Source organism: Camelus ferus, chromosome X (assembly GCF_009834535.1).
Source record: "Camelus ferus isolate YT-003-E chromosome X, BCGSAC_Cfer_1.0, whole genome shotgun sequence".
Taxonomy (NCBI): Eukaryota; Metazoa; Chordata; class Mammalia; order Artiodactyla; family Camelidae; genus Camelus; species Camelus ferus.
In genome coordinates, this window is record NC_045732.1 from 21,181,441 (window position 1) to 21,198,009 (window position 16,569).

Genomic DNA, 16,569 nt, shown 5'->3' on the forward strand with positions numbered 1-16,569 from the left:
TCAATTTTTTTTAGGAGTGATTATAAATGGTATTGTGTTTGGGTTTCCATATGTTCACTGCTAGGTCATACGTAGAAATGACAATTTTTGTATGTTGATCTTGCATCCTGTGATCTTGCTGAATTTACTTATTAGTTCCAGGAGTTATTTTGTAGATTTTGGGATGTCCTACGTAGAGAATCATGTCAGCTGCAAACAAGAAGAGCTTTATTCTTCCTTTCCAATACAGATGCCTTTTATCTCTTTTCTCAAGAAAGCATCCAGTCTCCCACCATTTAGTGTGATGTTAACTGTAGATGTTCTTTACCAAGATAGAGAAATTCCCCGACATTCCTACCTTGCTGAGAGTTTTTATCATGAATCGGTGTTGAATTTTGTCAAATGATTTTTTTGCATCAATTGACAAGATTATGTGATTATTTTTTCCTGCCATAGCCTGTTGATATGGTGGATTACATTAACTGATTTTCAAACCATTGAAGCAGCCTTCCATACCTAGAATAAACCCCACATGGTCACAGTACATGATTCTTTACATATGTTGCTGGATTTGTTTTGCTGATACTTTGCTGAGGATCTTTGTATCTATGCTCTTGAAGGATACTGGTCTGCAGTTTTTTTTTTTTTATTAAGACAGGGAATAATTTATTCAAATCCATCAGAGAAATGGATAGCTTGGGCCTGTAACAAAGTGTTGTGTTTTAAAGCATAGGTCAATAATTGTATATGAGAGTATACACTGCTATATACAAATTAACTGATCAGACCACAACTTTTCAATGTTTAAAACAGAATAAGCTTCCCTGTAAAAGCAGCACCTTTGTGACATTTTAACTTGAGTATTCCTCTCCTTCTTCCTCTCCCTCTCCTTCAACAGAATCTACACCAACCTCCTCATAATCCCTCTCAAGGGCAGCCATGTCCTCACGGGCCTCAGAAAACTCTCCTTCCTCCACGCCCTCGCCCACATACCAGTGAACAAAGGCACGCTTGGCATCCATCAGGTCAGACTTGTGGTCCAGGCGAGCCCAGGCCTCAGCACTGGCGGTGGTGTTGCTCAGCATGCACACAGCTTGCTGTACTTTGGCCAGGTCTCCACCAGGTACCACCATCGGAGGCTGGTAATTAATGCCAACTTTGAAGCCAGTGGGGCACCAGTCCACAAACTGGATGGTACCCTTGGTCTTGATGGTGGCAATGGCAGCAATGACATCTTTGGGGACCACATCACCACAGTACAACAGGCAGCAAGCCATGTATTTACCATGGCGAAGGTCACATTTCACCATCTGGTTGGTTGGCTCAAAGCAAGCATTGGTGATCTCTGCTACAGAAAGCTGTTCATGGTAGGCTTTCTCAGCAGAGATGACAGGGGCATATGTGGCCAGAGGGAAGTGGATGCGAGGATAGGGTACCAGGTTGGTTTGGAATTCTGTCAATTTGACATTCAGGGCTCCATCAAACCTCAGGGAAGCAGTGGTAGAGGATACAATTTGACCTATCAACCTATTCAGGTTTGTGTAGGTTGGGTGCTCAATATCGAGGTTTCTACGACAGATGCCATAGATGGCCTCGCTGTCTACCATGAAGGCACAATCAGAGTGCTCCAGGGTGGTGCAGGTGGTGAGGACAGAGTTGTAGGGCTCAACTACAGCTGTGGAAACCTGGGGGGTTGGGTAAATGGAGAACTCCAGCTTGGACTTCTTGCCATAATCGACAGAGAGACGTTCCATCAGCAGGGAGGTGAACCCAGAACCAGTTCCCCCACCGAAGCTGTGGAAAACCAAGAAGCCCTGAAAACCTGTACACTGGTCAGCCAGTTTCTGAATTCGGTCCAAGACAAGGTCAGTGATCTCCTTGCCAATGGTGTAGTGACCACGGGCATAGTTATTGGCAGCATCTTCTTTGCCTGTGATGAGCTGCTCAGGGTGGAAGAGCTGGCAGTAGGTGCCAGTGCAAACTTAATCAATGGCTGTGGGTTCCAGGTCTACGAACACTGCCCTGGGCCCATGCTTGCTGGCGCCTGTCTCACTGAAAAAGGTGTTGAAGGAGTCGTCTCCTCCCCCAGTGGTCTTGTCATTTGGCATCTGGCCATCGGGCTGGATGCCGTGTTCCAGGCAGTAGAGCTCCCAGCAGGCACTGTCGATCTGGACACCAGCCTGGCCAATGTGGATGGAGATGCACTCACGCATAGTTGCTGTTTTGCAGCTGCCGAGGAGATGGCATAGAGGAGGAGGAGAGGTTGTTGCTTCTTACAGCACGACTCTTAAGCAGTCGATGTAAGAGAACCCGCCTGCAGTTTTTTTTTTAATTGAAGTATAGTTGATGTTAGTTTCTGGTGTACAGCCTAGGGATTCAGTTATGCATACATACAGATTCTTTTTCATATTCTTTTTCCTTATAGGTTTTTTACAATATATTGAAGATAGTTTCCTGTGCTGTACAGTAGGACATTGTTGTTTATCTATTCTGCATATAGTAGTTTGTATCTGCTAATCCCAAATTCCCAATCTATCCCTTCCCCTACCCTTTCCCTTTGGTAACTATAAGTTTGTTTTCTATGTCTGTGAGTCTCTTTCTGCTTTGTAAATAAGTTCATTTGTGCCATTTTTTTTTAGATTCCACATGTAAGTGATATCATATGATATCTGTCTTACCCTGTTTGACTCCACTTAGTATGATCATCTCTAGGGCCATCTGATCTGTAGTTTTTTTGTACTGTCTGTCTGGTTTTGACATCAAGTTATAATAGCCTGGGGGTGGAGGGTATAGCTCAGTGTTTAGAGTGCATGCTAAGCAATCCCCAGTACCTCTATTAAAAATATATAAATAAATCAATAAACCTAATTACCCCTCCCCACCAAAAAACAAAAACAAAAAGGTGAAAAGTTATAATGGCCTCATAAAAGGAACTGGAAGGCATTCCATCCTCTTCTATTTTCTGGAAGAGATTATGTAGCATTGACACTAACTCTTCTTTAAATGTTTCTTGAAAATCGCCTGTGAAACCTTCTAGTCTTGGAGATTTCTTTTTTGAAGGCTTTTAAATTATGAATTCAATTTCTCTAACAGTTACAGGACTATTGAGATTATCTGTTTCATCTTGGGTGAGTTTTGGTAGTTTGTAGTTTTCAAGGAATTGGCCCATTTCATTTAAACTGTCAAATGTATGTGTGTAGAATTGTTTGTAGTATTCTCTTAACTGTCTTTTTAATAGATGCAGGATCTGTAGTGACAACCCCTGTTTTATTCCTAATATTGCAATTTGTATCTTCCTTTTTATCTTTGCCAGTCTTCTCAAAGGTTTAGCCACTATATTGATGTTTCTAAAGAACCAGCTTTTTCATTGATTTTCTTTTTTTGTTTGTTTGTTTTTTAACATTTTTTATTGATTTATAATCATTTTACAATGTTGTGTCAAATTCCAGTGTTCAGCACAATTTTTCAGTCATTCATGGACATATACACACTCATTGTCACATTTTTTTCTTTGTGAGTTATCATAACATTTTGTGTATATTGATTTTCTGTTTTCAACTTCAATGATTCCTGCTCTTACCTTCACTATTTCCTTTCTTCTGCTTGCTTTGGTGTGTGTGAGGGGAGAGGGGAGCGGATCTTTTCTTTTTCTAATTCCTTGAGGTGGAGCTTAGATTACTGATTTGAGACCTTTCCTCCATTCTGATTTAAACATTTAGTACTATAAAATTTCCTCTCTGGACTGCTTTAGTTGTGTCCCATAAATTTTAATATGCTGTATTTTCATTCAGTTTGATTTTTTTTAATTTCCTTTGAGACATCCTCTTTGACTTACGAATTATTCAGAAGCGTGTTATTTGATTTCCAAGTATTTGGAGATCTTCCTGTTACCTTTCTATTATTGATTTCTGGTTTGATTACATTATGGTCAGAGAACATACTCAAGTATTTCCATTCCTTCCAATAAACTGAAGTTAGTTTTATGAACCAGGGTATGGTCTATTTTGGCAAAAAGATGTGTTTTATGCTGTTTCTGAGTAGCATATTCTATAAACTCATTGGAACTGCTTGGTTGATAATGCTGTTCAGTTCTTCCACATCCTTGCTGATATCTTATTTAGAAGTTCTTTCAAATGCCAAGAGATGCTGAAGTTCCCAAGTATTATTGTGGATGTGTCTATCTTTCAGTTCTATCAGTTTTTGCATCATGTACTTTGCAGCTCTGTTGTTTGGTTCATACATATTTAGGATTGCTATGTTTTCTTGGTGTAATAACATTTTTATCATTGTGTAATGTTCCTCTTTGTCTCAGGTAATTTCCTTTGCTCTCTAGCCCTCTTTATCTGATATTATATTATATATAAAAAGCATTCCTGCTTTTTTAAAATTATTGTTTCCATGGTATACCTTTTTCTACCTTTTTAGTTTTACTGTACCTACATCAATACATTTCAAGTGAGTTTCTTTTAGACAGCACATAGTTGAGTCCCATTTTTTATCCATTCTCTTATCTCTTTCTATTGGTGTATTTAGACTATTTACACCTAAAGTAATTAATATTAGGGCTTAAGTCTGCCATTGTATTATTTGTCTTTTCTTTATTCCCTGTTTATCATTCCTCTTTTTCCTTTTCTTTTTTTTTTTTAACATATATTTGTTTTTTTAATTCACTTTGTTTATTTTTATAAACTTTGTTTGTTTGTTTTGAGGGGGAGACCATTAAGTCTATTTATTTATTTATTTTAATGGAGGTACTGGGGATTGAACCCATGACCTCAAGCATGCTAGGCACGCACTCTACCACTGAGCTATACCCCACCCCTCCTCTTTTTCCTTTTCCTTGCCTTCCTGTGGGTTACTTGTACATTTACCTATAGACCTTTTGAGTATATCTCATTATATAGTTTTCTTTTATTGGTTTTTACTTCTTTAGTGGTTTAGGTTTTGTTGGGGTTTTTTTTCTAGTTATTACAATATACACACAGAACTCATTAGCGACTACTGGTATCAATGTTTTCCCATTTCAAGTGAAGTATAGAAACCTTACTTCCATCAAGGTCTCTTTACACTTTCCCCACTTTTTAAATAAAATTTTCTCATATATTGTCTCTACATACACTGAACATCACACTAGATGATATTGTAACTTATGCTCCAACCATTAGATATAATTTTAAAAGCTAATATGGATAAAGACAGCCCATTAAATATACCCTAATTTTTACCCATCCATTTTTTTTCCCTTTCTGGAGTTCCAGGTCTCCTCCTGTTACCATTTACTTTTCTGTTTAGAGAACTTTCTTTAGCCATTATTTAAGGGTAGGTTTGCTGTTGACAAATATTCTTTGTTTTCCTTCATCGGAGAATGTTTTGATTTTCTCCTTATTCTTGAAGGATATTTTCACCAGATGTAGAACTCAGAGTTAAATGTTCTTTTTGTTCAGCACTTGAAAATGCTGTGCACTTCCTTATGGACTCCATGATTTTATATGAGAAATGCGCTGTCATTCAAATCATTCTTCCCCTGTAGGTAACATATTGTTTCTCACTCACTGTTTTTTCTTCATCTTTAGTTTTTAGAAGTTTGATTATGATGTATCTTGGCAAAGATTTCTTTGGGTTTATTCTGTTTGGGTTTTACTCAGCTTCTTGATTCTGATGATTTATCCCTTTTGCCCAATTTGAGGAGTTTTCAGTCGTTATTTATTTGAATATTTTTTATTTCCGTACTCTTGTCTTCTCCTTCTGGGACTCAAATGACACAAATGTTAGACCTAATGTTATTGTACCAAAGGTCTCTGAGGCTCTGTTCATTTTTTTTTCCAGACCAGTTGCTATCTTGTCCAGACAACAGATAGCTAGGGTGTATTTTATTGATCTGTCTTCAACATCATTGTTTCTTTCCTCTGTCATCTCTATTATTGAGCTCATTCAGTGAACTTAATATGGTGATTTATTTTTCAGTTCTATAATTTCTATTTTTAATATCGCCTATTTATTTGCTGAGATTTTCTAATTTTTTGTTTCAAGAGTGTCTGTAATTGCTCATGAAAGCATTCTTCTGATGGCTGCTTTAAAATCTTTGTCAGATAATGCCAACATCTCAGTCTTCCTGGTGTTGGTATCTGCTGATTGCCTTTTCATTTAAGATACGTTCCTCGTTCTCAGTAAAACAAGTGATTTCTTTATTGTATCCTGGGCATTTAAGCTACCATAAGACTCTGGATCCTATTCAAATTTTAGCAGGCACTGACCCTATTTAGATTAAGCATGCAAATCCTAGGCTACTTTTGTGGGCTGTGATACCAAGGACAGTTTAGTTTCCAGAGCCCTCACAATGCTAGTATGGTCTTCTTCATTTGTGTTACCTAGAGGTCACTCTGAAAACCTGGGTGACATTCCACACTGTAGTTTATTTTCTCAAACTTTTTGGCATGTTAATTCTAGTCAGATCCACGTATGTGTCAGTCAGGATTTTGCTCAAGACTTCTTATTTGGGTTTAATGAATCCCTCTCTCCAGCTCCCTCCTCTCCAAGATCTCCCCTGCTATCTAGTGGAGAAGGTGAAGGGGGCCACTTACTACTGCTGAGCCCAGGGCAGGGGGTGAGAATCCAGACTTCCCATTTGGTATCCAATGACAACAAGCCGGCAGGGAAGGAGCAAACCATTCCAGGCCATTTGCTATATGTATTTTAAGCCACACACTTAATAGCTTAAAACAACATCCATTTACCAGGTAAACTCAACTGGATTCTCTGCTCAGGGTCTCACAAGGCTAATATCAATAATCCAACCAGGCTGGACTCTTACCTAGAGACTTGGGAGAAAAATCCACTTCCAAGCTCACTCAGATTGTTGGCACACACTCCAATTCCTTGCAGCAGTAGGTCTGAGGTCTCCATTTCCTTGCCGGCTGCCAGCCAAGGTTTGCTCTCTGCTCCAACAAAGTTGCCTGTATTCCTTCTCCCGTGACCATTCTATCTTCAAAGCCACAAGTCCTCCACAAGCCCTCCACAAGCTTTGAATCTCTCTGACTTCCTCTTTCGCCACCAGGCAGAGAAATTTCTCTGCTTTTAAGGGCTCATGTGCTAAGATTAGGCCCATCTGGACACCTCCCTTTTGTCAAGTCAACTGCACCAAATGATGTAACACAATGACTGGAATGACAGCTCATCACATTCACAGGTTCTGGGGATTCGGGAGTGGAATCTTGAGAACCATTCCTAGAAATTCTGCCTGCCTCACTATCACTGGGTAGAAGGTAGTGTTTAGTCCAATATTTAGTCCTTCCAGAGTTTCTGCAATTAGAATGTATTCATTCTAATGGACTCAAATTCAGCATTGTTTACATATTGCTATGTTGTTTGCATATTTGTAATACACTTTTTTTTTTATAATTTCCAGCTTGATTGTGCTCCCTTACATATTCATAAAGCTACTTTAGAAATAACATAATATTTTCCAATGTAGAACTATAGGTCACAGTCTACGAGCCCATGTGCCTGAGAAATGATATTAAAGATGACACTGCCTATCAGTACTATTGTACAGAAGAAGTGCTAGAGTTTTATCAAGCATCAAATCACCTGAACTTTTAAAAAATATGCTAAGGCCCCTATCCCAACTCCTGCCCCCACTCCAAACTTCTGACGATGCAGTGCGCCTGGAGCAGGGTCAGACTGGAGACCCACTGGCATGGGGTACCCTGTGGGACACCCACACTTCACAAGTTTAAATGTCCATTAATGATCACAGCAACATCTTAGATGGCTTAGATTTTGATCGGCTAGAAAGCTGGGGGTTGAAACACATGATTTCAAAGTCCCTTTCTAAGCTCAGATTTGATAATCCTGTCACTAAGAAAATAAGACTCCGTTATGCATAATCACCAAGATCAACTCGGTCAGGGGACTGTTCTCCCTGAGTCACAAGACACCTCTCCACACACACACACACACACACACACACACACACTTCCTACACTGCAACAGTGACAAAGCCTGAGGAATCTGCCAACTGGTATAGTTCTTACTGGTAACACCTCTTTAATTACTCCGCACCCTTCCTGGAATGGCATTTCTCATAACAGCATTGAACAGGCTCCAGTTGTGAGTTTTAAGATTTTACTTTTTAAAAGAAAACTATATGTTTAAAGTTAAAGAATAACTTAAGCTGGAATGGGTTGTTTTAAGGGCCCCATGGGTGGAGAACGACTAGATTGTCACACATCTGTATTATTTCCCACTCTTAGAAAAGACAAACTCCTTCTGAAAAGCTTATCCTGAACACTGCAAAATAACAAGCTTCCTTACAAACAAGTAAAATGAAACATTTTTCCAAATTGCCTGGCTTTCAGAATTCGTAAGAAAAACAGCTCAAGCCCATAAATCCAGGCAAAGGGGGCTCTTTTGAGTTGAAAGTGCTGACTTCTGAAGGGAATCCTTTAAAATTCTCACTATCAGTTAACAACGAGGATTCTGAAAATAGACGAGCAACCCAGAAATCTCTCCTTGATGCCACTTGTTGGAGTAATTCTGTCTTACCTCCAGAACAGCAGAGTAACTGTGCGGTTTATCTCAGAGTGGTGCAAATATGCAAAGTACTGACTGGACACTCAGAGAAGGTAGGATGCAGCGGGTAAGGATAGTGAGGGGCTTACTCCACCAGGACATTCAGACACCATTCGGCCGGCTTGAGCTCTGGTTCCAAAGCACTCTCTACTCCTCACTAGCTTGTAAGTCTTTTAACCTTGAGATGCCTCAGTTGCCTCTTCTAAAAAATCGGTACCTATGCCTTAGAGTGGGATGAGGATTTAATGAGATAAAACACGTGACGGGCTCAGCCTCCTTCCTGCCTGGCATAAGTGTTCAACGTATTTCAGTCACTGTACACAGACAGACATGGGCAGATTATACATTCAATGCCCGGCAGCCAGTAAGCCTGCAACAGAATGGAGTCATTATTATTCCAGAAAGTAACACAGCAATCAGGGCCAAAAGATAACTGTAGGTTCATTTAGCACGTTCCAACAGCGCTGCCTGATGAATCCACTCAAAACCTCCTCAAGTGGCATTTTAATCAGGAACATCTTTGCAGAACACTGTCTGACACGTGCTCTCCAGGGTACAGAATGACTGAAGGCCAGGTCACAGGAGCTAATGCTGTCCTCCCGCAGTAGAAGTTACATTTGTAACAATACAATATTCCATTCAGTGTGTCTCATTTGTGCTGAGAGCCTCTGGTGCCGGCACACAGCAGACACCCAGTGACCACTCCCTTGAGGGGTGTGGACAGCAGAGAGAGCTCCCCACACACCTGAGCACATCGCAACTAGATGCTGTGAGCAGGAAGACACCCCACAAGCTCTAAAACACCTGGAAAACTCCTGCTACCTCTCCAAGAGAGACAAGTCCCTTGAAAACAGTACTCCAATAATTCACAAAAATTAATGGCCCTTGGGTTGAAAAACAAAGTGAAATTTGATCAAAGAGATCTACTTCAGGGTCTCTGAGCACAGAACAGCAACTTGGAAATCTCGACTTTATGCCAGTTGTTGAAGTAAATTTGTGATTCTTTCTGAAATCAAGAAAAACAGAAACAGACTCACAGACATAGAAAACAGACTTATGGTTACCAGCAGTGGAAGGGGGTGGGAAGGGAAAATTGGGAGTTCCAGATTTGCAGATACTAACTACTGAATATGAAATAGATAAACAATAAGGACCTACTGTACAGCACAGGGAACTATATTCAATATCTTGTAGTAACCTATATTGAAAAAGAATATGAAAAGGAATATATGTATGTTTGTGTAAGACTGAAACATTGTGCTGTACACCAGAAATTGACACAACATTGTAAACTGACTATACCTCAATTAAAAAAAAAAAGGAATTCAAAGAAAAACAAAGTAACTCCTTTATCTCAGACTGGTGCAAAGATGCAAAATCCTGACCTTTCACCTCATCAATTAAAAAACAAGCATCTTCACCAACCACTCTACACAAATGCAAAAAAACAGGCTCTGGGATATGCCAAAGAGAGATCTAAAACACCTAGCAAATGAGAGCCGAGGCCACGGGAAACCAAGCTAAAAACTGTTACACACCGCATAAGACATGCAACTACAAGTCAACACACCTCAGCCTTCAGCAAAGGGGCCTGCGGCGTGTAGAGCATACTTTTACCTCACACTTCCTCACAGACAGCATCAGACCAACTTCAAGATCAACAAGCATATTCTTTTAACCCATGCTGCAGCTTCCTGCTCTCTACTCGTCTATTTGTGAGCAACCAAAGGTCGAGAGCCTGGGTCCCGCTGCACTTCATAAAGGTTGCCCCCAAAGCAGGCAGACCCAGGCATGGAGGCCCAGGCTGTCAGTTCAAGGCCTTGGCATTTTTAAATTCCTCTGACAGGCCGTTAAAGAATGAACGTCTATGGATACAGGTCAAGAGAACCCAGAAAAAGGGCTGCTGGTAAATCCTCTGCGAGACTAAAGTCCAGTGTTGCCTGGCTCTGAGGTAAGGTTCTGAAAGGGGGACAATGGTCACTGAATCCAACATGGGGGAAATGAACCCTCGTCAAAGAGCCCACATCTGCCTTTGAGAGGCAACCGTCTTTCTGTTCTATGCAGCTCTTTCATGTCTCAGAAGGGCAGCGATATTTTTTGAAAATAAATGACTTTGAGGATTTCACCTTAGTGCCTCCTATTACTGCGCCCTATGTTATGGTCTATTGTGGTCTATGCAGAAAAACTATCCAAAACTTGGAAATTAAGCAAAAAATGATGATGGTGTGATCTTTAATGTCAAGCTGACGTATTTTCTAATAAGCCACAACCCACCCCCTCCAAGAAGGGTTATCTGATTCTCTCTGGAAACGTAACTTGATTTAACTAACACTTTATTAGGACATTTTACAACCCTCTGAAAGTCAGAGGATAATATGTAGAAAAACAATAAGGTACACTTCTTCCTTTTTCTCTTTTCTGGTAGAGATGATAACCCCAGAGGTTAAGATTTTATTGTCCTCTAAGACATGAGCCCATTTTGATCTTTGAACATGCCTTTGCCCACTGACTCTTTTCTTAAGGGGGGGGTAATTAGGTTTATTTATTTATTATTTATTTTTTAATGGAGGTACTGGGGTTTGAACCCACGACCCCGCGCATGCTAAACACACGCTATACCCTCCCCCCACCCACTGACTTTTTAATCAGTTCCTCACATCCTCACTGAATCAGTTTTGTTATTCTGCTCATTCTCTCGTTAAATGAGTTCAATAAAACTTTGACACATGCTCTCCATTTGTATGTTTTTAACAATCTAAGAAGTCGCCGATAGTTCGTGGGCTCAACAATCAAATGGTCCCTGGGAGATTGAATTGTGTGTTTAAGAACCCTTCAGTGGTGATCGTACTTACAGGACAACTACACGAAGACCACCAGATTCAGGCACAAATGAGGCTCTAGCACAGGTGGGATCCTCCCCTCCAATCCACAAAGGCCACAGGTGTAAACAGAGAAAAACATACGGTGAAAGTGAATGAGGCCAGCAATTCTATTCCTACGTGTGTAGATACAAGAGAAGTGAGTGCCTGTCTCCATAAGAAGATTTATACAAGAATGTTCAGAGCCTTTATTCATAAAAAGACCCAAACTGGAAACAATCCAAATGTCCATCCACAGAAAAATAGTTAAACAAATTATAGCACATTCATAAAGCAGGATACTCTAAAGCAAGAACAAAGTACTGATATACACAACAACATTTTGTTGTGCAAAGAAACCACATATGAAAGAGCACACACTGTATGATTCCATTTACATGAAATTCAAGTACAGGCAAAACTAATCTATGATGACAGATTACCTATGAAAGGGGGATGACTGGGAAAAGGCAAGACGGAACTTTCTGGAGAGACAGAAATAGGATTGATCAGGGTGACGGTTACAGAGGTGCACTTCTGTAAAAAAGAAATCATCAAGCCATACAATTATGACTCCATGTAAATGTCATCTGAAAAATGAATAAATTTTGTTAAAAGAGGAAGGAAAAAGAAACCTATATACTAAAAGAAGTGGGTGGGGAGAGAGGTAGGGAGAAGAAAGGGAACAGGGATTTTAAAAGATTCTTCTTTCACATGTACAGTAAATAAGAACTAAATAAATAAAAGAAAAAGGGGAACAAACTCAAAAGGCCTTGGGGCCTGGTTGGGTAGATTTATGTGCACCAACAAATCTCAGCCAGAGAACTGATGAAACCCAGGCATCTTCTTAACGATGATATGGCCAGACTGCCTGGTATTTTTCCTTTGAGAAATTGAGACAATACAGAGTTGAGGGTGGACCCTGAATCCCCATAATTCAGGGGACTATGCTCAACTGGGACAGTGATTAGGGATTTGATAAATGAATCAAGAGAATACTGAACCAATTCTCCAATGAAGACACACGAATGACCAATAGGCACATGAAAAAATGCTCAATATCACTAATTATCAGAGAAATGCAAATCAAAACTACAATGAGGTATCACCTCACACCAGTCAGAATGCCCATCATTCCAAAGTCCACAAATGATAAATGCTGGAGAGGCTCTGGAGTAAAGGGAGCTCTCCTACACTGTTGGTGGGAATGCAGTTTGGTGCAGCCATTATGGAAAACAATTTGGAGATTCCTCAAAAGACTAAAAACAGACTTACCATATGATCCAGCAATCCCACTCCTGGGCACATATCCAGAGGGAACTCTAATTTGAAAAGATACCTGCACCCCAATGTTCACAGCAGCACTATTTACAATAGCCAAGACATGGAAACAACCTAAATGTCCATCAACAGATGACTGGATAAAGAAGTTGTAGTATATTTATACAATGGAATACTATTCAGCCATAAAAAAGAATGAAATAATGCCACTTGCAGCAACATGGATGGAACTAGAGACTGTCATTCTAAGTGAAGTAAGCCAGAAAGAGAAAGAAAAATATCATATATCACTCATATGTGGAATTAAAAAAAAAGACAAATGAACCTATATATAAAACAGAAACAGACTCATAGACACAGAATAGACTTGTGGTTGCCGGGGGGAGGGGGGTGGGAAGGGGTAAACTGGGAGTTTGAGATTTGCAGACAGACTGGTATATATATATAACAGATAAACAAGTTTATACTGTATATCACAGGGAAATATATTCAATATCTTGCAGTAGCTAACAGTGAGAAAGAATATGAAAATGAACATATGTATATTCATGTATGACTGAAGCATTGTGCTGTACACCAGAAATTGACACAACATTGTAAACTGACTATACCTCAATTAAAAAAAAAAAAAAGAAAAGAAAACGCTGAAAGTAAGCTCTCTGACAGCAGGAACCTTGGCATCAAGGCACACAAATTAACAATAGGATTCCACAAGATTACCCAATTCAGCCTGCGGACAAATGATTCTTAAGCTAAATAAGGCAAGTGTAAACCCATTTTCAAAACTGTGAACTCTTGCCAATATGATTCCTATTACTTAAAGATGTATTTTCAGCTTCTAGAACTCTCTACAGCAGTTTTCTTTATTGTTAAACTCCAATGCACCCACCTACTGGATTTTTCAATAATAGCCCTAAAACATTCCCAGGGGGTGAAGACTTGAAAATAGACTCAGCCATCTGAAAGAAGAGAAGTTTCTTTTTCTGCCAAATGTAACAGCCCCAGGTGGTGCAGGCCCAGCCGTCCCTGCCACATCCTTTCTGGCCCAGGTGGAACCAGCACCTCCCGAGCATGTGACTTTCCCTCCCTTGGAGGTTCTCTAGCCGAGGAGAAACAACAAGTGATCAAGCGAGGGTAAGGTCTCTTGGGACAGGGGAGAGAGAGGGTCCCTTCCTTCACCAGGTAATAGGGATGGTGGCACTCTTGGTAGATGGCCGGCCACGTGCTAAGTGAATTCCATGTACCAGCTCAGAGTGGCCTGATAAGGAGGTCGGGCTCAGGGAGGAAAAAGCAGATGGCACATGCGGCAAATTAATCTGAGGCAGGATTAATAAAGAGACTTTTACAAAGTAGGTAGGAGCTGAGGGTGAGAAACAAGTAAGCCCCAGGCCCGCCAGAACAGGGGAAAGGCGTGTAGAGGGAAGTGACTTCATGGGAGCCGCCACTGTCTGGTGGAGGGACCCAGCCAGACCCAGACAAGCCCTGGGCAAGAAGCCAGCAGGATAATGCTTGCCTCACTGGCCTCCTCCCTCTCCGCCCTCCCTAGACAAAGCCCACAGGAAGCCACAGGGCAGGACCTGCTGCCCTGGCCCACGCTGGCCCAGCGTAAGGCCGAGCAAGCGGAGAAGGGTAGGGAGAGGCCCTGATGGTGGAGCACATCACCCCCAGGCCCGGGGATGAGCTCCTGCTCCTCAGGGCTCCCAGGGCTCTTCCTGCGCTGACCCCCTGCCCCTGGCACCCACCTGCCTCCACAAATACTCATGGTGCCCCAGCCCTGAGCCAAGGGCAACCCTGAAGTTACTGAGTCTGTGGATTTGTGGTTTGGAATGAGGGGCACTAAGCCAGCAGGACATGTTAAAGGCTTTCAAAACAGGGACCTTCCTCAAAATTGGAGAATAGCTGGAGTCCCTTCTCCTTCCCTGGGTCCTCCTCTGTCTTTCCCACGGTCCTCCCCTCCTTCCCACAGTCCTCTGCTCTCGTTCCCATGGCCTTCCTCTCTCACTCCTTCCTCCTTCATCTTCACTCCAAGCTTTGTCTCTTTTATCCAGAAAAGCTCCTTCCAATCCAGAATTTGGCTCAACTTCAAGGATGGTCTTTGTCCCCAAATTGGGGTTTTCCTTTGGAAGGGCACCCCCATTTACACATCAATAGACTCAATCCTCTGTGGCCCAGATGTGATGCTTTCCTCCTTTTAAAATGGGAGAGAGAGAGCTGCCAGGTTCAACTGTAGCCCAAGGAAAAAAGTCCCTTCTCCCACAACTGTTTACAGGAAGCAAGGTTTATCAGCACGTTACCCACAAACCTCTCCCCAGCTTTCTGCACACCAAAAAGAAGGAACAAGAGAAACGTTAGTAGGATCCTCTGAGGTGAGATCCTGAAGAAAGATGGAATCCGGTTTCTATTTGTTCTAGAATGTAGGGTGTGGTACCCCAGGAGGGCCCAGGGAGTGGAAAGCTGGAGCATATCACCGTTTTTCCTCAACACCCTCTTTCCATAAAACCCTCCCGCGTAAGCTGCACAGCTCTTTGATGGGGCACCTGCTTCTCTGGGCCTAGCGTTGCCCACACCACCTGGTCAGCACAGCCCCAGGTCTCAGGCATGGGCTGGTACCACCGGAAATACAGCAGGGGCCCTGGGGATTCCTGCAGCCTTTCCTACCGAGAACAGTCCCGTCTTCCCCAGCGCTGGACAGGACAGTTTGGTACAGGCACTTTTTAACCCTACTTGGCATTTCCCTCTGGGAACAGCCTGCAGGTGATTCCCCCCCCCCTTTTTTTTTTTGCCTAATTCCAGCTATTTACAACCGTGTGATATTAAATTTCTTAACATGAATGAACTACATTTTTGTAATTAACCCTTCTGCAAAGGGCATAGTTTTTAAGACTATACTGAAAAAATACATTTGACTCAATACTTCATGGCCATAAAGGGGGAAAAGAAAATAATACTGTTCCTATCAAAACAGTAATACTATACAAAGGTGGAAACATAGCAGAATTGGAATTCTGCATGTAGTTGGACTGCTCCTTGATTTAAGTGGGCAAAACTGAGTTTCACCTCCATTTTGAATGACATGGAAAAGGGCAAGATTCTTTTAAACTATCAAAGCAAATAAATAAGTACAGAAATAAAACAATTTGACAAGCTTTACATTTTTCCAGCGTTTTCTCAATGATACACAGGTTGGAAAGAGACCATTCTAGGCCTTAAGAAAGTGATTTCAAAACAAGCATCCCCTGATATCAAGGACAAAGTTGTCCATGCTCTTCCTGACAGTCCACAAGCAGTCAACTCAACCCCTAAAAGAGTCCCATGAAATTCCTCAAGTGCCCCCACAGCTTTGGTCAGGAGAACCCGCCCAGGAGACAGGAAAAGGGTTTCGCTTTGTACTCACTCTTACAAAGTTGTCAGGGAACAAACCTCTCCTGCCATTGATCTGTCCCTCCCACCAGCCTCCATCCTCCTTCCTGATGTTGGTGATGATTTCACCCACGGTGATCGTCAGCTCATCGTCGTGCTGGGCCTGGTAGTCAAACTCCACTATGGCCTCCACTGGAAGGAACAGGCACAAAAGAAAAACAGAGCACTTTAGATCAGGTGTTGGAGAAGTCTGAGGCCCGGCAGCCCCAGAAGGTCAGGAAAGTCATACTAAAGGGACTTCCCCTCTACCAATACTTAAAATAACAGGGCCACACATGACAGCCCGACCTCGGTTAACCTGAGGCCTGCAGCGCAGAAACCACGAAGTGCTGGTCCGTGGTCAGGCCCAGGTAGGGCGGGCTACAGGTCTCAGGGCCAGAAGGGGCTTCAGAGGGGAAACCACACAATGGCAGAAGGCCAACAACATGTGCACGCCACCCCACCCCCAGAGGGAGTCCAG

General features: G+C 41.8%; 1 protein-coding gene and 1 pseudogene across 3 annotated transcripts in view; both read right to left on the minus strand.

The window, feature by feature from the left end:
- SH3KBP1 (SH3 domain containing kinase binding protein 1) overlaps positions 1–16,258 on the minus strand; it is a 255,819-nt gene extending 239,561 nt beyond the window's left edge. For 2 of the 3 annotated variants that reach the window (XM_032475869.1, XM_032475870.1), the window contains exon 1: positions 16,084–16,258. The gene's annotated coding sequence lies outside the window, so the exon portion shown is untranslated. The remainder of the gene's footprint in view (positions 1–16,083) is intronic. The other variant, XM_006194204.2, reaches the window with a different exon arrangement.
- LOC102504143 lies at positions 615–2,353 on the minus strand (annotated as a pseudogene).
- Positions 16,259–16,569: the final 311 nt, after the last annotated feature.